This window comes from Lissotriton vulgaris, chromosome 4_1 (genome assembly GCF_964263255.1).
Source record: "Lissotriton vulgaris chromosome 4_1, aLisVul1.2, whole genome shotgun sequence".
In the NCBI taxonomy this organism is placed as follows: Eukaryota; Metazoa; Chordata; class Amphibia; order Caudata; family Salamandridae; genus Lissotriton; species Lissotriton vulgaris.
In genome coordinates this window covers 412,290,305-412,314,500 of record NC_141691.1, presented here as the reverse complement: position 1 = coordinate 412,314,500, position 24,196 = coordinate 412,290,305, and the positions used below count along the sequence as shown (strand labels likewise).

Genomic DNA, 24,196 nt, shown 5'->3' with positions numbered 1-24,196 from the left:
GTGCTTTTATCAGCTTTAAGGCAGTGTTAAAAAAATATATATATCTGTTCTAAACTCTTGAGATGACAAATGCCAAGAGACTTGCAAGGTGGTGTGCAATGTATGAAAATGTTTTTATTCATTATTATTCATTCAGGTACTCAATAGTCTTTCACAAAGTGTTATAAAATGTGGTGCAATTAAGGTTCCTTTAACACTAAATGGTTGTTAGGAGTTCAAAACGGGTCATTTCAATCAGGTACCGTTGACATTTTTAACAAAGTAGTAGTAGTAAGCGAGTCTTCATTAAGACAAAGTAGTTTCGCGAGTACCCAAGAGATTTTAAAAATGTGAACACATATAACACTGCCTCTCTCTCCTCACCTAAAATTCACAAAGAAAGTTGGAAAATTATAGGTGCATTTCTTGGCCTCCACCTGGTTGTAATTTTCGCAATCCTGGAATTCACAAATGCTCACAGTGGTACACCTCAAAAGCTGTGCCAGGCTCAGTTTTATGGCGTACATATTGGAAGGTGATGTGACATTCAGGATTCCATTCCTACTTTGTGGTGCTCTCCATTGCGGGGACACCTTTTTTGTTTCTCCTCAGGAAAGCCCTTTTACCTACAATTCAATATTTCTGATGGTGCTACATTACCCTTCCCAATGTGAGAAGGGAATAATGGTAGGCTTTGGATGGAGTACAAATCTTGCCATTTCTCGGTTTGAAACTGAAATGAGAGAAGTTTTGAAATGCCCACAAACATACATGTTTATGGAGTTTCACAAGTGTAACAGGATTAACCGTTTTTTGGACCATCTATTTTCCACACTTTTATAGCATTTACTGTTTCTGAGACCAGCGCCAAAGTAAATGGGTTTATTCCTTCCAGTTAATTAATTCCAAATTATTTGCAAACATACATTTGATTTTAAACCTGTGTTTATGACTGATTTTATCTTTGTGAATAGTATCCATTAATGATTTGAACAATGATAGACGATTACTGTTCGATGCAGTACATGGAAGAGTTTTGTATGACTTGCAAAAGTCCATTCGAACAAGGATATGTATGTAAATAAATTAAATGGGCTTAGATGCTGCTTGCCCTGGCTGCAAAACTTCTATCAAAACATTGATTTTAGTCTCAACAGAAAGCAAATGTAACTTTAGCCTCTCAGCTGGCCCCGAACCATTATTGTGAATGAGGAATTCCGTTGGTGACACATGCTGCAAGTCAATCTGGGTCTTGAGAGGGGAGTGGTCAGGACCATTGGTGTTCTGTAAAGCAATGTATAAGCCATAATCAGTGTAATGAGGTGGAAGCTAGCCACCCCCTCACTATCATCATCAACATGCTGGGGTGCACCCTGCTCCAGCACAGGGCCAGAATCTGAACCCGAAATACAATGAAGCCCCTGCTGATAACTAGGACTATGTAGAGGCACAAAGTTATAGTCTGATGCGCCTTTGTATTTTCGTAGGTCAGCATCCGTTCAGGGTCCAAGATGGGCATCTGCACCTGAACATCTTTTGATGCCGGTGGAGTGGGATGGATTGAACTGGCGTGGACCGAGGGGTCAAAGAAGAAGTCTGCACTGGGATTTACTTAGTCAGGGCTGTACCTCCTGGTGGTAACATGACCGAGGCTCTCTGCAGTTCCATTGGGCTCAAAGATGCATCAGAGGGAACAAGAAGTGCACTAAAATTTTGCAGCATGACCTCTTTGAAGGCCTTGGTTTGCTGCAGGGTTGACAGCGGTCTCAAAAACGTGGGCACAGCTGAGGAATTGACTCAGTGACCAATGATATCAACAAACTGTGACTTAATAACGCTGCTGGGCTTTCTCCTTGGAGTAGGAGTGGTGAAATGGAGTCTAGTTTTGTTTGGCTTTGTTATGCTTGTATTTGGACTTGGACTTACTGGAAGACTTTGAGCAGGAAGTGCAGTGGTTGCTGGACTGCGTCTGAACCCATGATATGGAGCAGGATCTATGCGAAAGCAGTGACTTCTTGTGCTCGGTGACCTACAGCTTCACCACCTTGTCTTAAATCACTTTTGTGTGCATGAGGGCATGGTTATCATACACCTTAGTATTGTCCAAAGACCAGGCACCAAAGACACATCTCATGCAGATACGTGAACAACATAAGCTTCTAGAATCACAGCACCGTTTGAATCTTGTTGTTTTTTAGTGAGGTCGTTGTTCCCCAGCACCCTGTGAAAAGTTCGGAAGTTGACATAAAATGCAACAATTCTGGAGCGGAGCTCCGGATTTGCATCGAAAAATGCATAGAGAAAGGAACTGACAGCGTGCAGGGTTGGCACTTACATGCTTCTCCGCTCTTTCACTTCCCGGGTGTTATAGAGCCAGTGTGGACCTCTACTACGTCACCTAGCTGCATGCAGGATTTCTGCTACATAAAATCTGTAGACCCAGTCTGGTGCCTGGGGGATATTCTAAACAAGGAATCTGAAGTTAAAATTATTCATCAGAAATAGCACAAAATGCAAATGGATGTGCTCTACTGAACTTGATAATAAGTCTTGCTACAACAAACTCAAATGACATTATTTTATCAACCTCTAAAGAATAAAAGATTCAGTAAAACTGTGCAGTGACTCAAATGTATGGCTTGTAGCTTGGATGCAGATCTTTGCACTGGGTGTATCACCTGAGCAAACAAATGACCAGGAATGGTATTTGTGAACAGCGCTTCCCCTAGGACCTGTGCCCCAAATGCCTTGACAGAGTGAATTATCTTACAAAGAAAACAAACCTACAACATGAATTCATTAATACTCCGCATCATATTAACCCTCAAAGCCATTTTACGTTTATACAAATATATATCCAGCGATCTTTGATTCTTCTGTGGTAAGTGAGTTAACCACCTCAGTAGTCTTAACAGCAAAGTATCTGGAAGCTTTTAGGATAGCTATAGCAGGTGCATTAATGGCCCTATATATTTTAAAATCTGTCTCACCTGTGACCAATAAGGTTAACAGTTCTACTAAAGCATTTTCCTTGTTGATTTAGTTGGGAACCAACACTGTAACAAATATATATATATATTTATTCAGTAACAAAACTATACGTTAAAGTGACGTTCTAGTTAGGCGTTGAAATGATATAACAATGTTTTAAACCGAAAAACAACTGACGTTTTCCAGTTATAGTATTGTGAACGAACTAGAGCTTGTTCTGCGTATAGTACTGTTTATTATCTCACATATTGCATGGCTCAAAACATGTTAAATGACCAAATTGATTTGTTTTTTTACAAGTGGGTCTTTATTGAATTTACTGCATATTGTCAAAGGAGAAAGCAAGAATAGTTTAAAGCAAGAATATTTTATGGAATACAGGCATAAAACATCTCCCTCCCAAAGTACATACAAATAAAATTATGACCTGTAACATAACCCCAAACAGGGCCAAAAGAGCTCAAACCTGTGTATGTAACAATATGTGGTAACGTCAGGAAAATAAACTATCATTGATCTTACACTGATCAGGCACGTCCATTTCGGTTCTCCAGCGTTATTCAGGGTCCCTCCCAATCGGGCCATGGACTGTCAGTGCGCCTCTGTCCATGGCTTAATGCTGCAGTGAGCATTAACCCTATGTGCGATGAGTAGTGCCCACATTGGGAGACTCTGCAAAAAGGGCGGGGTGTTTTCATAGTCCTAGGTTGTACTGTTTTGTGGCTTATTTGTGCCAGCAAGGTTTGACCACTGTAGTAAGGCTCACAAGGGTCTAGCAACCACTTTACACTCATTCATCTCTGGTGTTTCCCTCAGTATGCTTGCCCTCTGGGTTAGGGTCAGATGAGAGCCACTGTCAGCCACTGCAACTGCCCTACTACATAATGTTTGTCATTTGAAGGACCCAGCCTTCCCTGCTCGGGGCGGGGGGGGGTGGGGGGAGTATATAGTTTTTGTAAGGCCAATCTTTACTAGTCCCATAGTGGGTCAGATAAGAGACTGTTTAAGTCTGTGAAAAAGCTCTCTCTCTTGGCAACATCAGCATCTTAGCAACAGCTACCCTTCCTGTTGGACAGGCCACATGAAGGGCTCGCTCCCCCCCGCATGACAGAGCCCGGAACATCGGCTCTCCAGGTGCTACCTCCAGACGCAACCCGCAACCCGTCCCCTACGGGACGCCTGCCCCCGAACATCTCTGTATCCCTGGCCCGGGCCACCGTCAGCACCATTGCCCGGGCCCAGCCGCCATCTTGGACACTGCACCACGAGGCCGCATGGCCTCAGCTCGACCTTAACCCTGGGCCTGGCCAGGCCCCGACATCCCGGCACCACCATCCACCCAGGAGGTGAACGGACCACTTGGCAGGTCAATGGGAGAAAGAAGTGTCGATGGCTCTCCCCCGCCAGGTGCCGATCGCCCCAGCCTCCCCGGGCGCTGGCTCCACCCCCCTGCTGGGTGTCTGGACTCCCTCATCCCGGACCTCCCGACCTCCAAGTGCGAAGGTCCGGACATCAAAGGGCGCCAGACCTATAACTGGGGCTGCTCCAGAGCAGGAAGGCAGTTGTATCCTGGAGTCGAGAGACCCCGTGAAGAACTCATCCTTGACGGACTACTGGCGCTGCCGTAGCCCTGCCTTGTGAACTATCGTCCTGCCTGCTGGCGCTGCCGCAACCTTCTGCATCCTTCATCCTCGTCGGGACCTGCTGGCGCTGCCGCGGACCATTGTAACTACCACCTTCTCCGGGACCTGCTGGCGCTGCCGCGGACCGTCGCTACCTACGATCATCTCGGGACCTGCCGGCGCTGCCGCGGCCCGTCCACCTAGAACGCCAAGCTCGAGGATTGTGAGCTATCCATCTTATCATCGCATCTACCAGATTGGTAACAAGACTGTCCCGCTACCCCCTTTCCCATCCAAGAGACTAGAATCGAGGGGACCCCTGAGTCCTGACCTCCTTGTACCATTCTATCGTACTTCAAGATTGCTTATAAAGAACGTTAAACCTTATCTTTGTGTGGTGTACATCTGTGGGGGGGGGAAGTTACTCGTCTGTACGATCGCTGGAGATGGCTCTCCCCGGAGACCTCTCCCCTTGTCCTCGGCCGACCCTCCAGGTCCGTCTAACACTTCCCTTCCCATTCTTAAGCGAGGAAGGGATTTCCTGAAAGCTGTGTAGTGGTGCACACAAATCACTATTAAGCCTAAGTTCCCTCTCAAATATCGGCATGTATCTAGTTGTCATTCAAGGCCTTTATTTAGCAGAGCCTCTCATTTCCCTCCAAAAGCCGTCGAAGGCAGAACAGACAGGATTTAGCCCTGTTGAACTAAAGTCATAACATCTTTACAAATTCATTCAGCAGCTCCACCTGTGGGAGATCTTTCTGCACATCACACATGTACACTAGTGCATTGTCCACATAGAGTAATACTATCTCTTAGGAGTCTCCACGCAGCAATCAGTTTGCTGTCCTCCTACTGCCGAAAAAGGTGGTGCCTGGTGCTCCTGCCTACAGTGAAGACGTACAAAATCCCATGCACAGTGCAGACCGGGGCCTTCAGGTTAGTGTAAATTAGACGTATCCATTACAAGATTTCCAGGCCTAACCCTATATTCTCTAGGTAGGACCACCCCTGGGAATTGAAGGATTATCAATGTCTGGTGTCAATGTAGCATAAAGGTTGCCTACCTTCATGGGTTTTGCCAGTCATTTGGCAATAATTCCCAAGAATTTTACAGTCTATATTGAGGAGGTGAGAGGAGTTAGTAGGATTGTATGTCAAGAGGATCCTGATCGGATTTGAGAAGGACCATGAGCAGTGCCTCGTTTAATGTCGCAGAAAGGTCTCACAACTCCCTGGTGGCTCAATACTGTTGGAGGAGTTTTGGGGCCAGCTCCACTTTATACGAGGTGTAAAACTTCACCTGAGGTCCAGCCATCTGGGAGTTTTGTTGGGTGCCGTATGATCTAGAGTGAACTTAGTATATAGTGAGTGGCTCATCTAAGGTGAGCTGCTGGAAGGGGTCCAAACATTTGATTAGTGCCCTGTCCATGTAGTCCTACAGGAGATGGCCTCAGGCCCCTCCACGGGGGCGTACAGGGACTTCTAATAGTCCAGAAAGATCTTAATTATTTCTGCCTGCAAATAGAGGTGGTCACCATTTGGGGCTCTTATCGCCCCCACCCGGGGCTGGTGCCTGGCTTTGTCTTCCTCTGTATTGTTTTGCTATGTATTCCTTATTGTCCAGTTCCCCATGTCTTATCAGTCAACGCTCTGTGCTCCCTTCTAATGTCTGCTATGCTGTGTTTACTGATAGCAGCCGCTCCTGCTGGCACCTCTCGTTCCCAGATTGTGCGCTCCAGTTACAGCAACTGGTTGCAAATCATGGTCTTCACCCCATATACGGTCATACATGCCCGTATTACCGCCTTAAACACATCACAGTCCACCCCCTGTTGGTCGCAGTGCCTTCGTTATCCTCAGAGAAGTTGACAATATGTGTGCCTATTGTGTTCATAAATATGGGGTCATGTAGTGGCCCGAAATGTAGTGTTCGAGGCATGTGGGCTGCTGAATTCATATCTGTGCATAGATCGCCGCCTAGTGTTGGGTCCGGATGATCGCACATTGTTGTCCTGGAAGAGTCTTCGAAGTATCACGAGATAGGTGGCTCCTCCCCTGGACTACAGTGCGCATGGGCATCAACTCCATCCTGAGATTGTTTTTTTCCGCCATTGGGTTCGGATGCATATTGGTTCACTCAAGTCGGAATCGATATAAAAGTTTCTTAAGGCCAAAAGGCCTTTTGTTTTTTCGTCGGTATAGTCTTGCGTTCGGTGCCCAGTTCTGTTCCAGCTCAGTTCCCGAGCCGGATATCCAGAAGAGCCGCGTGCTTTTCGACGCTGAAGGCCCGGTCGACGTCAGAGGCCTTATCGACGACCCATCATGGAACGGAGCCCGTTCAAGAGATGTCCCGTGTGCAACTCGCAATATCCCCACATCGACGTCCACCCGGTGTACAACAAGTGTCTGTCGCCGGATCATGATGAAGCTAGCTGCATGGCTTGTTCCCGTTTTCGATCCAAGAAGACGCTTCTGCATCGACGCGCTGCGCGCAAGGAAGCCCAGCAGACTGCTCCGGAGCCGGTGGACATCTTTGATGCCGGGGAGGATGAAGGAGCAGACCGGGAGGTTCGAGACAACCTGTGGAATTCCGCGTCGGAGGTCGACTACAACTATGACGCTGATGTTGAGATGGTCGAGGCAGAAGAAATCGTCGACGACGTAGGAGACGACGATGGGGCCTTTGGGGCCATGGAAGAAAGCTTGAGCGAGGAGCTAGGCCCACAAACTGACACTGGGGCCGAAACGCTTCATAAGGCTCAGGTCGAGGGATCGCCACTAGGCCTTACCCAAGATCTTCCAATAAGTTCTACGGCCCCGCCTTTAGGCTTGGCTTCGGACATGTCTAAGGAGCCGCAAACAGCGAAACCGAAAGTGAAAGCTCCGGTATCGACGCAACCAAAAGCACTGGTGACTGCATCGAAACCGAAAGTGCGTATTGCTTTGGTCGGGTCGAAGTCCTCGGACCTGTCCGCACCGACGAAGCAGAAGAGCGTTCTCGACCCGAAGAAGCCGCTGAAGGGCTTCGAGACGAAAACTACCACGCTGAAGGCAAAGGTCAAGGCAGTCGACCCGAACAAATCGGCGCCGAAGACAGTCGACACTGACAAAGGACTCGGTGATCCAAAGATTCTCGAGCCTCCGCATCAGCCGGACAAGGCCAAGAGCGGAACAACCCCCGAGTCCACGCCTGCTGGTGCCTCGAAGGATTCCGTCGAGTCGACGCAGCCGTCCGCCTCCTTCTCGAAGCAGGTGGCAGACTCCCTGAAGCGCATCAAGGACAAGGCTTCGGTGGTCGGGCCTAAGAATCCTCCACCTTCAAAGCCTGCAGAAAAACCTCAGAAGACGTTGACGCCCATCCACTTAACCCTGCCACCAAAAGTGGTGCCGAAGGCTTTCGTCCCATAAGTGGCCGTCGACGTGCCCAGGAAGGTGTCCACGGTGCCGAAGCTGACAACTGTGGTCCCGGCCACAAAGCAGCGACAATCCTCGTTGGAAGAGCAACAGGAACAGTTTATCGATGCCGAGACAGGCAGACTTTTTCTTTATAAAAGAAAAATCGCCCCGGAACAGCCAATGGAGTCCTCTAAAATACCACTAAAGAAGAAGAAGGATTCTACTTCAACACCTGTTCTTGTAGAACCTGTATCTCCAAGTGGCCATGATGTCTCACCCACTTATTCAGATGTGGACACTGGGGAAGGTGATAATGACGAATACAGCTATCCTGTGGACACTGATCCTGATGATACAAATGAAGCCTGGGCAGATGCTGCTGACCCAGGTGATCCACACTCTGCTCCAGACACTCAAGTGTATGCTGTAAAAACGTCGCCTACTGAGGATTCTGCAGCGTTTAATGCCCTCATTGAAAGGGCGGCTAAAAATCATGACGTCCAGCTCCATGCTGACCCCATTCAAGTAGACTTTCTTTTCGACACCTTTTCCACCTCAGAGAGGACTGTCAAGACCCTGCCTATGTTGAAGGGTGTCTTGAAGCATGCTGGGGAAATCTTTAAGGAGCCTACAAGAGCCAGGGTGATAAACCCAGGATTGAAAAGAAGTACAAACTGGCGCCTGGAGGCCCTACTTACATTAAGGGACAGTTGCCGTTGGACTCTCTTGTTGTTTCTAATGCCCGGAAGAGGGCTAATTCACAAACAACGGGTGATGCTCCTCCCCCAGATAAGGAATCTAAGGTGTTCGAGGCATCAGGAAAAAGGGTAGCTGCTCAAGCGGCCAATATCTGGCGCATTTCAAACACTCTGGCACTCTTAGCCAGGTATGACAGGGCCCATTACGACACACTTGAAGCCCAAGAGGTCCAGAGCTTCGAGTGTGTCTCCATTCACCTATAAAAGCAGCTTATTAAAGCACTGTCTAAGCCTTGGAATCCTTGGACCTTGCCTGCACAACACACTTGAGACCCTGTTACAGCACCTGCCAGATGAATATAAAGAGGCAGCTGAGATGCTCATCCAGGAAGGAAAGCTCATATCAAATGCTTCTATCAAATGTGCACTGGACGCAGCAGACCCCGCGGCCAGAGCTGTTAACACTAGTGTCATGTTGAGGCGACATACCTGGCTCAGAATCTCCGGGTTCAAGCCAGAGATACAGACCACCATTCTAAATCACAGTAAACCCTGATCATCTATTTGGCCCAGAGTCGGACACCACATTGGAGAAGATCAAGAAAGACACTGAGACTGCAAAGTCTATGGGGGCTCTACAGTCGCAGCAGTTCAGGGGTGGTTCTTTTCATTGCTCAAGCAATAGAGGTGTTTCCAGAGGCCAGCTGTCCCAGAACACACTACTATAAAGGTGGCGCGCAAACCACATAACCAAACAAAGTAGAGGTGGATATCGTGGAAAGAGCGCCAAGGGCAGAGGTTGTGGAAACAACAACTCCAGGTCCTCCGCCACTAACAAACAGTGACGCCTTGTCACTGCCCCCCGACCACGCAACACCTGTCGGGGGGAGACTTCAACAGTTCCTGCCAGTCTGGAAGTCCATCACCACAGACAGGTGGATTACACAGCTTATCCAGTACAGTTATTGTCTGGAGTTAACATCCACTCCACCCAACATACCCCCAAGACACTGTCCTATGTCCGCTGAGCATTTACACTTATTGAGCAGGAGGTACTCGTCATGCTGCAAAAAGGGGCAATCGAGCTCGTGCCTGCCGAAGAAAGAGGTACAGGAGTGTACTCACTGTACATCTTAATCCCAAAAAAGGATGGGTCCCTCAGACCCATACTGGACCTCAGACCCCTCAATCAGTACATTCTGTCTGAGCACTTTCACATGCTAAAAAATTTGGAGTCAGCGGACAATCCCGCTGGCTAGGTGGTAATGTTGTGCACACATTTACTAGAACCACCTTGGTTCTCTTCTGGTATATTTATAAGCAATAATACTCCATTCAATGTGTTGTTCTTGTTTCAATCTTTAGTATTTATTTCATCTTCTTAATCAATACGAATCCTTTTATTTCAGGACACTTCATATTAACATATCCCATTTACCCAATGCATTTCGGGTCATATGGTGACCCTTCCTCAGGGGTCTCTGTGAGAAAAATCAAGGAAAATACTATCAGCCTCATAACCATCTCTGTACATATATAACAACGTTATTTACGGCATCAAGTGCCCGTGTGGAAAATTGTATATAGGTCAGACTTAACGGAAAATAAAAATAAGAATAACAGAGCACAAGAGCAACATTCGGTTAAAAAATCTGAAATCCACATTGACTGTACATTGGTTGGAAGCAGGACACAATGTTGCACAATTACGCTTCACCATACTGGAAGTCATCAAACATCACCCTGAGAGAGACTCTCACAAACAAAGACTGAGATCCGAATACTTTTGGATAAAAAAGATGGGTAGCTTACAACCGAATGGTTTGAATGACAGGATAGAATTATCCTGCTTTTTATAAACAGACTTTGGGAGAGCTGATAATATTTCCTTGCATGACTTTAAGTGTTGAGAATTCCCCTACCCAAAATGGCCGACACATTTGTCTTGAGTGTTTTCCCCAGCAATTTTGAATGTTTATGTTTCTGTTCTGTTTTATTTACTGTTGACCAACTTTATTCTGGGTCACTGATCTATATGAACTAAGGTAACAGAGTTGTGTGTAAAATGAGGAATCATTTCTGATGTTCGAACCTTTTCAAAAATTTTGTCAAATTTTTTTTTCAGACATTCAATGAAAATTACTTATGATTTTCGGTACTAGGTTTTAAGATATTAGGAATGTTTCACAATATTTACCGATTCTGCATCGTTAGTTATCAGTTAGATGAGTGTTTAACATTGCGATCACGTGATCGCAAGCACAGCCAATCCCAGCGCGCATAGTTTAAAATAGACGCACACCAAGAGGTTGGGAGTAGCGGATTGGAAGAGAGCTTGAATCGCGGGACGTTCGCATTTCCCAGTAAGTTAAGCACGAACGAGGAGCAGGGTTCTTTACATGCTCGAGAAGCTTCTTTAGGTTAACGGTCATTTTGTTATTATTTGTTTTCACGGAGCACGCAGTGAGAATACTGAGAGTTTGCTTTAGAAGCTTTTTTAGTTCAACGGTCAATTTGTTTTCACGGAGCGCGCAGCGAGAGCACTGAGAGTTTGGCTATGTAGGGATCACCAGGTTAACTTGAGAAGGTTCATGTGATCACAAGATATTATTTTTGTTTGCTTAATGGTTACAGAGTGTACATAAGAAATGCAATTGGATGTTGTTATATATGTACAGAGATGGTTATGAGGCTGATAGTATTTTCCTTGATTTTTCTCACAGAGACCCCTGAGGAAGGGTCACCATATGACCCGAAATGCATTGGGTAAATGGGATATGTTAATATGAAGTGTCCTGAAATAAAAGGATTCGTATTGATTAAGAAGATGAAATAAATACTAAAGATTGAAACAAGAACAACACATTGAATGGAGTATTATTGCTTATAAATATACCAGAAGAGAACCAAGGTGGTTCTAGTAAAAGTGTGCACAACATTACCACCTAGCCAGCGGGATTGTCCGCTGACTCCAAATTTTTTACATGTTTTCAAAGTGTTTCCAGACTAAACACTGGGTTAATGCTGCACAATAACGAACTGAATAAATAAGAAAAGAACATTAAAAACCGAGTGCTAGATGGACTCTTTAAGGATTTAGTCACTTTCACATGCTAACACTGCACAAAGTCCTGCCGTTGCTCAGTCAGGGAGATTTTCTCGCAACATTAGATCTGAAGGATGCGTATTTTCATATTCCGCTGCACCCGTCACACAGAAAATACCTCAGGTTCACCATCCAAAATCAACATTACCAGTTCAAAGTTCTACCTTTCGAAGTCACCACGGCACCCAGGGTGTTTACAAAGTGCCTGGCGACAGTGGCGGCACACCTACGGAGACAGAACATTCACGTCTACCCTTATCTGGACGACGGGCTAATCCAAGCAAAGTCGGCCCAGCAGTGTGCCGCCCACATGTCCCACACCATTCACCTTCTTCACGATCTGGGATTCTCACTGAATTACCCAAAGTCCCACCTTCAACCCGCCCACATACGGCAGTATCTGGGTGCGACGATAAACACTCTGGCAGCCAAAGTACAGCCAAATTCAGTGAGGGTCAGCAGCATTCAATCGCTGATACAAAAATTCAGACCTCAACGCTCGCTTCCGGCACGAGTGTTCATGCAGTTGATAGGCATGATGGCCTCCTGCATCTTCATAGTTCCGCACGCGAGACTACATATGCGTCCGCATCAGGAGTGCTTAGCACGTCAGTGGACTCAGGCTCATGGACAGTTGAAAACCTAGTGTTGGTAACCGGTCGTGCATACAGCTCTCTGCATTGGTGGAATCCACAAAATCTTTGCAAGGGACGACCGTTCCAAGAGCCTGTGCCACATATCATTCTGACGACAGACGCATCTCTCCAGGGTTGGGGAGCTCATGTACTCCACTACACTGTGCAGGGACTATGGACGGCACAGCAGAGGAAGATGCACATCAACGTTCTAGAACTGATGGCTATCTTCATGGCGATGAAAGTATTCAAAGTACATCTGTGCAACAAGGTCGTGTTGATCCGGACGGACAACATGACTGCCATGTACTACATCCAGAAGCAGGGAGGTACACACTCTCCACGGTTGTCTCATCTGGCTCAGAGCATGTGGAAGTGGGCCATTCAAAGGAATATCTTCCTCATGGCGGAACACTTCCCGGGCAAGGACAATCAGATGGCGGACCTGCTCAGCAGGTACAGCCACCAAATGCACGAGTGGGAGATTTATCCATCAGTACTCCACCCGTACTTCCAAAGGTGGGGTCATCCAGAGATAGACCTGTTCGCCACAAACAAACGCCAAATGCCGAAGCTTTGCCGCCAGGTTCCCACACCCACAGTCGCAGGGCAATGCGATATGGATGAACTGGTCAGGCAAATTTGCGTACGCTTTTCCCCCAGCACCTCTAATACCGCTGGTGGCACGCAAGCTGAAGCAACACTCGATGACTCTCATCCTAGTTGCTCCAACGTGGGCACGCCAACCATGGTACACCACGTTTCTGGAACTATCCGTGGTACCGCATCAAAGGCTGTGCCTCACACCCAAGCTTTTGACGCAGAGCCATGGCGACATTCAGCATCCAGATCCGCAACAGCTCAACCTGGCGCTCTGGCTCCTGAGGTCTTAGAGTTTGGCTACCTCAACTTGCCTCCTGACTGTATGGACATAATCAGGGAGGCAAGGAAGCCCACCACCAGAGCATGCTATGCGGCGAAATGGAAGCGGTATGTCATTTATTGTGCAGACCACAACATCAACCCGCTAGACGTATTTGTTATCTCTTACATCTATACAAATGTAATCTGGCCTATGCTTCCATTCGTATACATTTATCCGCAATGGCGGCTTATCTCCAAAACAGGCAGCACCTCTCCCTTTTCAGAGTGCCTGCCATCAAAGCCTTTCTGGAAGGACTCAAACGAGTCATTCCTCCACGGACCCCACCAGCTCCCGAATGGAACCTAAATGTGGTCCTCACAAGACTGATGGGTCCCCCTTTCGAGCCACTGCATTCATGCGAGATTCAGTTCTTGACATGGAAAGTGGCTTTCCTGATAGCGATTACGTCACTACGACGAGTTAGTGAACTCCAGGCACTAACTATCCAAGAGCCATTTATACAGATTCATTCCAACAGGGTGGTGCTTCGCACTAACCCTAAGTTCCTTCCTAAAGTGGTTTCTCAGTTCCATATCAACCAGACTATAGAACTACCTGTGTTCTTCCAAAATCCTGAGCCGGTTGCAGAGAGAATGCTCCACACGCTTGACGTTAAAAGAGCCTTGATGTACTACATTGATAGGACCAAAGATTTTCGGAAGACGAAGCAACTATTTGTTGCCTTTTCGCCACAATACAAAGGCAACCCCATTTCCAAGGCTTGTATAGCCAGGTGGATCGTTAAGTGTATTCAGATCTGCTATCAGAAAGCCAAGCGCACTCTAATGAGTCCCCCGCAGGCCCACTCCACTCGGAAGTTGGGGGCCTCCATGGCTTTCCTTGGAAATATTCCTTTAGAAGACATATGTAGAGCAGCCACATGGTCTACCACACACACATTTACAAAACACTACTGTGTGGATGTGCACTCCAAACAGCAGGCAGCTGTAGGGCAGGCTGTTCTTAAAACACTTTTCCAAACTGCTGCAGCTGGCACAGGCGGCCGCCGCTAATGGAGGGACTGCTATGTATTCTATGCACAGATATGAAATCTGCAGCCCACATGCCTCGAACCGAATATGCTACTTACCAGTATGCATCTGTTCTTGGCATGTAGGGCTGCTGACATTCATATCGCCCGCCCTCCTCCCCGGCGCCTGTAGCGGCTGCAGCACTCACAAATACTTCTAGCATGGTCATCATTCAGAGTTTCACTCCATCTTTGCCACAATGGCTAAAAACAATCTGAGGATGGAGTCGATTCCCATGCACACTGTAGTCCAGGGGAGGAGCCACCTATCTCGTGATACTTCGAAGACTCTTCCAGGACAACAATGTGCGTTCATCCGGACCCAACACTAGGCGGCGTTCTATGCACATATATGAATGTCAGCAGCCCTACATGCCAGGAACAGATGCATACTGGTAAGTAGCATATTCGTTCCAAATAATGTATCTGTGTGCGCTGTCTGCCCCACACCACCACTTTCCTGAGTGGACTGTGATCAGAATGGGTGCAGCCTAGATATTTAATGTCTAGGATGTGAGGACCATCTCTGAGTTATAAAGTAGGAGATCAATTCTGTTATGTAGCAAGTGTACCACTGAGTAGTAAGAGTATTCTGCTGTTTGGAGGTGCATGGTGCACCACATTTCATGTAACTGTCTGGCATCGAAATGTCAAAGGAGCATGCTACCTTCATGCTCGATGTGCCTGGCAGAATTGGTGGCGAGGGGGGAGAGAATGTTGACCTGTCCAGCTCAGCATTGTGCACACAATTGAAGTCTCTAACCCAGATAATTGGCGCAAACCGATCCTTTACTAGCATGTGTGGTGGGCCATCCAGGAACTGTAAGTGATTATTGTTGGGTGCGTAGAACACCACCAATTATATTGGGGAGCTGTCTAGTCTACCTTCTATCATTACAAACTTACATTTGGGAGTCTACCTGTCTCTGGCTGATCCCTCACCGGTTCAGCAGGCAATCTCCAGGTCAGGTCCCCTTTCACATAGGCCGAATAAGGGGGTGCCAACAACATGCCCCACAGCCCCATCTTTTGGACAATTTGAGGAGCTTTAATGTGGCCATGTCTGTTTCCTGCAGGTACGCAGCATGCCTTTGTTTGCTCGTCACATAGGTGTAGATCTGGTTCCGCTCCTTGGGTGTGGAAACCCCATGCGCTTTCCAGGTTATCATGTTATACCTCAGTAATGATCCATTGGGGTTAACTGCCATAATATACAGAGGCGTAAACCCCTAGACCCCCATTGGAGTATCCTGGATGAAGGTGCAGGCCTCATGTGTCCATGGTATACTGTCTGCTGTTGCGCCACATAAACAATCAAAACATTCCCCTCAACTCTCACTCCCAGGTCCTTGCACAAAATAGGCACTGACCAAGTAAGAATTAAATTGACCTATATTAGAACGTGGTCCGTCCTGGAGGTAGGGGGTTCCATCAGGCAACGGCCTTGCAGGTTCTAGGTTCGGCTTGTCCCCCCCCCCCCCCCCCCCCCTCCAAGCCGAGGGGATGTCCCCCACTTTCCCCTTCCACATGGCCCCCTGCTCTCGCCACATCCAACAAAACAGAGTAGCACAGAATGTGAAAGGCTACGTCCCCACCAAATCATGAGATCAATTCAGTTTGGTCTTGTACACAGTCCCAGCTCCACATCTACCATCGCAGAAGCCAAATCTCTCCCCTGTGAGTCTGTTGAACTGAAAGATCCTGTTTCTGGACTGCTCTAGGGCGCCAATTCATTCATCACCCTGGCACGTTTTCTTGCCGCCTATTCCTGGGAGGGCCTGCCGGTGGTGCCTCTGCCCTTGGCTTCCGGGTTTTGTGCATTTTCCATTCACTGTCTGGTAGTGAGTGACACCCCCTTGGCCTCCAGCTACTCTCACGCTTCCCAGGAGGCATGAAGAATAGAGCTTCCTCTGACTCCAGCATGCACAGTTTGGTCGGAAACCCGATTTTTTTTATTTTTTTTTATTTTTATTTTTTTATTGCTGCTGCACCTCTTCAGTGTCATCTGGGAATTTGTTCACCTTTCCATTTAGATTGTGCAGTAAGCTCAAACTGTGCGCAGCCTGCACCACATGGCCTCTGTCATGCTAATTAAATAAGTGAGCTACAACTAGCTTTGGTGGGGCCCCGGGCAGGGAAATCTTTTTGGTACTCTATGGGCTGTGTGTACAGATAAAAAGGTAGAGCATTTACCTTTCAGCACCGATTGTTAGCATCCAGTCCTCAATCAAGAGTTTGATGCTGGGTCCCTCTGCTTCCTCCAGGAGGCTGACGATGTGTACTTTCTTGCACTAGGAGCGGCCCTGCGCTTCCTCAACCCTCTCTCAAAAGAAGATCCTTGAGGTGCCCCTGCATTAAGTCTTCCTGGGGCACTGTGTATATCCTTTAAGATAGTGAAATGTGCTAGTCCTGACCTATTGAGCAACCTGCTCACTCCTTATGTTACTTCCCGCCGGCTTCGTTCTGGTTGTCATCCCACGGGTAAAGCTCTGCCGTGCGGGTGGGCGTTCTTTCCGCTGCATTGCTGCTAGGCTGTGGAACTCTTTGCCTGAACACATTCGTGGCATAAACTGCCTGTTTGCCTTTAGGAAAGCTATTAAAACTTTTCTCTTTCCTTTAGTGTAGTTTCTGGTTGCTAGACGGCTGTTGTGTGTGTCATTCCTCTGAGCTGCAAGCACCGGGACACCCCTTTGCTGGGGCAGCTGTGCGCTATATAAAACTCAATAACCTAACATAACATTTAATTTCTTCTCCTCAGGCATGTTCATCTCGTCGATAAACAGCAAAATAGATAATGCCCTAAGGTCCTGGGCAGGCGTTGGTTTCTTCCCTAACTCTGAGACAAATAATCACTAAAAGACTACCCCCCTTTGTAGTCATTCTTTAACCACCCAGGACAGTGGCTCAAACAGTCTCTTTCTGTGATGAAGTGTCTTTCTTCCTGGATCAAAGCAGATATCTAGATGCACCTGGATCGTGTGGTCTGGGCAAACTTCCTCCGGTCCTTCAGGTGACGCAGCTCGTTCTCTCTCGGTGACCAGAATGTTGCGGTGATCTGTCAGCACAGCAGGGCTCACACCTGCATCTGCTGATAAATAGAAGACAAGCTGTCCCTTAACTGGAACAAATAGTCACTCATCTTGTGACTCAACCACATACATAGATGTGGTGCTTCGCTGCATTGGTGTCTCACGGGCTGTGTGATCTGCAAAGGCATTACCTGCTCTTATTTTATCAGTGACCTTCTTGTGTGCACTACACTTAACAATTGCCACTTACTTAGGATAGGTTAGAGCAGTAAGGAGACTATGTACTAATTCTCCATGCACTATCTGTGTCCCATGTGAGATGAGAAAGCCCCTTTCTTTCAACAAACGACCAAAATTGTGTGCCACCCCAAAAGCGTACTGGCTGTTAGTAAAAGGTTAACAAGTAAGTCTGTACTAAGCTCACATGCTCTTGTCAGTGCAATCAGTTTGGCTGCTTGGGCCGACTTTTGTGGGATGGGAGCTGTTTCAACTACTGTCTGAAGTGTTGGCACTACATCTGCTGCCCATGCGATTACATCAGGCAATTTTAGACACGAGCCGTCAACTCATAGCTCCCCCTCAACACTAGGTAGAGGTACTTCTTGTAGGTCAGCTCGGCCCTTTGTTTGCTCTTCAGTAAGGAATATACAATCATGTAACTCTTGCGACTGAGACGGAGTAGCTGGAAATGGCAACAGTGTAGCAGGGTTTATGGTCAAACATCTTTTCAATGTGATATGAGGGGCCAAAAGTGTCAATTCATATCCTGTCAAGCGAGCACTAGTCAAATGCTGTGTTTTCATTTGATTTAGCAAAGCATCAAATCAATGGGGTACCAACACAAGCAGTTTGTGTGATAAAACTATTCCTTCACTCTGACGTATAAATACAGCCATTGCTGCCACAGAGTGGAAACATCAAGGTAGCGCGCAAGCGACTGGGTCAAGGACAGCTAAGAAATATGCACAAGGACGTTGTTTATCACCGTACATCTGTGTTAAAACCGAGAGGGTACAACATTCCCTCTCATGTACATAGTGTGAAAGTCCTAGTGTAGTCTGGAGTCCCTAATACTGGTGCTGAACAAAGGGCTTGGCGAAACTGTTGGAAGGCATTCTGACATTCAGTTGTCCATGGGAGGGGCATCGGAGTGTCTTTAGTCAAAAGGGCCAACAAAGGTTTAATAATGTGTAAAAAATTGGGGATCCCCTGCCTACAAAAGGAAGTAAGGCCAATCAGTGCACGGACATCCTTCTGAGTACGGGGCACAGGAGTATCTAAAATGGTCTGAATGCGATCTGGCGTGAGTGCAAGTCCCTCCTTAGACAGGAGGTGACCTACATAGGTAACCTGCTCTCTACAAAATTGCAGTTTCTTTCGCAAGACTTTGTGATTGTGGGAGGCAAGAAATGCCAATATAAGTGTTTCTTCTTCACACTGCTGAGGGGTATCTGCAGCCAACAAGATATCATCAACATATTGGATAAGGGCCACCTCTGTATGTACAGGAAAAGAATCCAGCTGCCTTTATAATGCCCGATTGTAAATGCTAGGTCTCTCTGTATAGCCCTGTGGAGCTCTACAGAACCGAAATGATCTATTTTTCACGGTGAACTCCAACAAATAACGGCTGTCGGGGTGAATGGTATCGAAAAGAAAGCATTCTTCAAATGGATCACTGTTAGACCCGGCTTCCTGGACACCAGGGCACTCGGGGGTAACTGCGCTCCAATCGCATCAACTGGAGTGTTCCCTCACTGGTGTCCTGGGGCCTCAATACTAAGGGACCCAAAACTGGATAACCAAGTACTCCTCTCCAGCACTTGACTCTCTCAGGGTAGCGAGACAGAGCAGTCCAAGGCTTACTCAAGGGGGTGAGATGGGGTTAGACATTCAGAATACAGTGTAAACTGTACCACCAGCTGATAAACTCAATGTCCAGTCAGTGCTTTACTTTTTATAAAAGAAAAGTACTTTAATACACATAAGATAATTATACTACACATAAAACTAGGATAAACAGTGAAAACCAGAAGTCTCTACAACCCTCTGGGACAGAGTTCTGACCCCAAACAGTATTATAGCGCCTAGACGCCAAGCACTATAAAAACAGTTAACATGAAAACACACAGTAAGCATTGCATATTACAGATCATGTTACACAGGGCTGCTCTCATTCACTAGAGCCTTGATACCAATCTTTGGATTGAAAGGATATAGTTTCAGCATATGATGTGAAGTCAAATATTCTTGATCAGCCCCTTAACCCCCCACCCAAAGCAACAGAAGTGCCCTCCCATTGTGAGTGAGGACCCCGCTCTAGTGGTGTCAGGGATCTGATCATAGGTGCCTGATATCTTGGCACAGTTTACTGGAGTCCCACTAGTCCAGTAGCCACTGGCTAGCTGTAGTTGGGTAGTGGCTGGGCAGAGTGCCAGTTCACCCTGTGTAGTGTAGTTCCTATATTCCTGCGCATTGGAATAACATTATCAGCAGTGTAGACGTAGGACTGAGGTCATCTAGGTCTCTAATGACTATGTTAGACTTAATTAGTTTTTGCCAGCTAGCTAAGGTCACTAGAAACTTTCTCGAATGTTCAGGAAAGGGTTAACCGTCCTGATTTAGACAAGAAGGGGTTCGTTTCTGACAACCGCATAAACATGACAACTTTGCTCCCTCAGAATAAAGAGTGTATCTCTAGAGTCGTGTGAAAACAACAGACAGCTATTTCACTCAGTCAATCGTGCATGCTTAATTTCACCAGAGTGCAGAGAAATAGAGAGACAGGCGTTTTCAATAAAAGGTGTGATTTTATTGAGCAGTCTTCTTTCTCATGCAAGAGAAATGAATTGCCACAATTGCAATACTTATCATAAAGTAAAGTGCGTACAGTAAGTAGTATTATGAAATAATACTGTAAAAGCATTGATATGGTTTCTTAGCCATATGATACTTTAAAATGGATAAAATATATACATACATAAAAACATTGACTAACGAACTCAACTGATGCTTCTAAGATACGCCTACCTCGGTGTACCTGACCTAAGCCTAATACGTGGGAAGGAGTAAGTAAGTTGCAGTTTTAAGTTAAGTTAGGTTTTTGCCAAGTATCGGAATCAAGAATTCTCTCTAAGGTTTTAATCAGCTCCGTACCTTGGTTATAGAATGAAGAAGGTCTTGTATCTCGCTTCTCAGGACTCGATCTCCCAGCAACCCGCAAGGGTGACTTTGGAACACCGGAGCTAGATTTCTCGGCGTGAGAAAAGGCAGCTTCTCCACTGCATCAAAAAAGGGAGGGGCGGCTTCCTTAGGCTCTGGCAACAGCTGGGCTCTCGGACAAGTAGAACGTCGCTCTGCTCCCCACCACCGTGTGTTTGCTTAAGGCAACGTTGGTATGTTTATACCTGAAAGGTGCCAGGTTTGACGTAAGGTTAGACATAAGACGTCACTAAGAACTAACAGTTCTTTCTGGACTCCAGGAGTTCTTGGGAAATCAAAACAAAAGCAGGGGGAATTCCCGGGCTGCTGGAGGCTTGGTTTGTTTAAAGAACGCGTTGTGCTTTCTAGGAGTCTATGGGAGTAGCCTTGCCGTGCTTTGGACTGCATGGGCTATTACTAAATATGGATATGATTCTTATGCCTTTATAAGGATACTATTTGTTATAACCACATAAGGGCATGAATTGGGAATATCGAATTAGGGTCCTAGATAGAAAGACAACACCCACTCCACATATTAATGTCCATCATTACTAAAAATAAGCAATATTAAACATACAATGCATGTGTGTTTTCCAACCCACCCCAAAGTACATAATTGCATTTGAAATGGTGTATGGTTTATACACAAAAATGAGTATTGGTACTGTACGTTTTTCAAGCAAGGTTATCATTCAGTTAAATGCATATACATATATATATATATATATATCAGCTGAATGAATTGCGAAAATTACACATGAAATGGCTCTGTATACAGAAAAGAAGGTTGAGACCATTCCATCACATATTTACACAATCCTGTACATGTGCTAGAAGATGAGGTAAAATATTGTCTCTAAAAATAGAAGCTCTGTTCTCTTTGAATAGTTCTACTTTAAGCAAAGGACCATGTGCCAGAAAAAAAATGGTAAATATTTTTGATTTGAAAGAAAAATAATTTCGCTTTTAGGGGGGAAATAAATTACTTCCAAATGTTTTCAGTTCCTTTGTTTAACAGAACTGAAGGCCAAATTCAGAGTTCAGGGAACGCTGTGTGCTTGTTTTTTTTAAAAAGTTATTCTTGTTGTTCAGGGGAGAACATCATATCAAACAGGCTTGCAAAAAATTGGTCTACAACATTAGGTGAAAGTTCGACCAAGTTTGAAAATACTGAAACTGTGCAGTTCTGTGCGTGATTGATATCGTCGATGTTTGGATCAGCAATGCTCACAGAAGGTTGTACCTGTTTGGTGCTGCTTTCCTCTCGTACTTCACCGCCACCTACTCGTAATGGTGAAGTCTCAACGAATGCCGTCATCAGAATAGGTAGCCGCTGAGGACAACATGTTGCATGAGTCGTTACTGAACAAAGAAAAGTATCGATATCAATTTCTACTGCTGATGGTAGTGTAAGACAGACGTCCAACACGCATTCTTCTCCGCATAGCAGACATCGAAGCACAGGTAAGATGCAATCCTGCCAGATTGGTCTGAATGAAAGAAACCAAGTTGTACTCGGATCTCTTAGCAGGGCTAATCCGAGGACCTTAGTGATACGGTCTCAGTAGCGTATTGCTAGGATCGTTTCTTCTATCATTGCTTGAGTCTTGTCTGTGGCTTGGCTTGCCATATCGGAGCAGAAGGAACAAAAATTAAATTCCTGCTAAGAGTCCCAAAATTAAAGGTAGGCCGCCAAAGACAGAATGGACAAAATTCGGGAAGATGCCCAGAACTGTTTCAAATGGTGTTAACAGTCCCGAAAAAATTGTCTTAAATACATGTGCGATGCCACTAGTATCAGACATGTTTAAAATTTGACTTAACATTTCTACGAAATGCACAGGCAATTTGTCGATAAAAGGGTATGTATCTCTGATGTTGACCTTGCAACTTGCAGATCATATGTTTCTGTGGACGGGGTCAGCGGCACAGTTGTCTGTAAAAAAATAGACTTCATTCTGTTTAAGTATCAATTTGAATAGAAGAGATATTCACATAAGGCCATATTGCCGCCTCCATGTCTGGATTGCTGTTTGGATACAATACTTGCATACAGCAAACGACCCTGGAAGAACAGTTACGAGATAGCATTCTCCTGGCACCATTCCACTACAGCTGTGGTCAGTTATCATAACGTAGCTACCGTTGGAAAGTTGTCTGAAGAATGGTTCTATCTGTGTTGCAGGAGTGCCTTGCAGGTGACATGAAAGGTTATTTGAAGAACCTTCGCAGGCTCCATGCAAGTTAATACCTTGACACAGAAGTGTACCGCTTAGTGATTTTTTTACAATTATTGCCACTAAGGAATACCTCCTTTTTCCCTTCACTATAACATTTGTGTGTGTAAGGTAAATCCCAGGTTGATTTGATGTATCCTTTACCCAACCTTTCATACTGGCCTGCTGGTATATATTCTTGGCAATATTTAAACTGGAAAGTTTTTATCGGAATTGTAATTGTTCCGTCTATTATCCATTCAATGACAGGTCTCTCTGACATTGTCAATGGTAATCTCTCAAGTTTTTCAATGCTCAGAATCGTAAAGCCTGCTCCTTTTTGTGCCAAACGGATTTGTTTATCAGTAAGGGTAAAGATAGAAAATAATGACGTTATGTTGATTAGACGCCACAGCACGTAGCCTGAACGTAGGTTTTGCAACGTCCAGCCTAGCTGTACAATAGAACGCAATTGGGACTGACCATGTTGTAACATTAACAAGTCTTGCTCTATTATATCAAAGGCAGATGATACAATGCTGTCCAGTGAATATATTCTGGAAGACAGCCGTTAACTCATTGTCCACTACAGAAAGTGATTTTTCCAAATTTATACGATCAATTTCTCATATTTTTTCTGCGGTTTCAATTTGCATTGCTTACCAAGCTTCATTGTATGCAGCGCATATACCGGCCGCTATGAAATGTTGTTGACGCTGTTTGCGAGGTCAGAGTATGAAATCTCGCAAGTCAGCACCTTCTTTAAGTAAAGTCAAGTGTTGCTTAATTTCAGCCAGTGTGGATTTCTGTAGCCACTCAAGGCATAATTTCCCTACACTGTATGTTGTAACTATCCCTAGATGTTGTCTCTGGGAATATCTTGGGCCTGGCCTGGTCAGTTTGAACCCCTGTCTTTTGTTCAGGAATCTATCTTGACAGTTATTTGTGTCTGTGGGCCAGATCAACCATTTTTTCCAATCAGGATTTGTTCTGTTTTGGTGAAAAATATGGGATACGTCTATCTCCACATCCGTAGTACTATTACTATCAGGTATGGGCTTCGGACTAGACTGTTTATTTAAGTCTTTTATCTTAGCTAAACCAAGACAAGTAGTTGGTTGAAGAGTATCATTCAGGAATATTACTTGTTCTGGGATCATGCAGGCTCTAAATAATGATTCTAGACCTTGTACCTGCCAGTCTTTTGTTCCCCAGATGGTTTTTGTTTCAATGTTATTTTTCCAAAATTCAAAACCAAATGTAGGCATTTTGTCATTGATTTTTCAGAATAAATCAGTTTAGTATTTGTCAACATTGTTTTCATCCCTGTCTTTAACATTTTCAAATAAAACGTTTCTGGAT

At 45.7% G+C, this 24,196-nt stretch overlaps 1 protein-coding gene across 2 annotated transcripts in view; it reads left to right on the top strand.

Moving 5' to 3' along the window:
• Positions 1-24,196, top strand: part of OCRL (OCRL inositol polyphosphate-5-phosphatase) — a 611,352-nt gene that overhangs the window by 464,367 nt on the left and 122,789 nt on the right. The gene's annotated exons all lie outside the window — the stretch shown is intronic.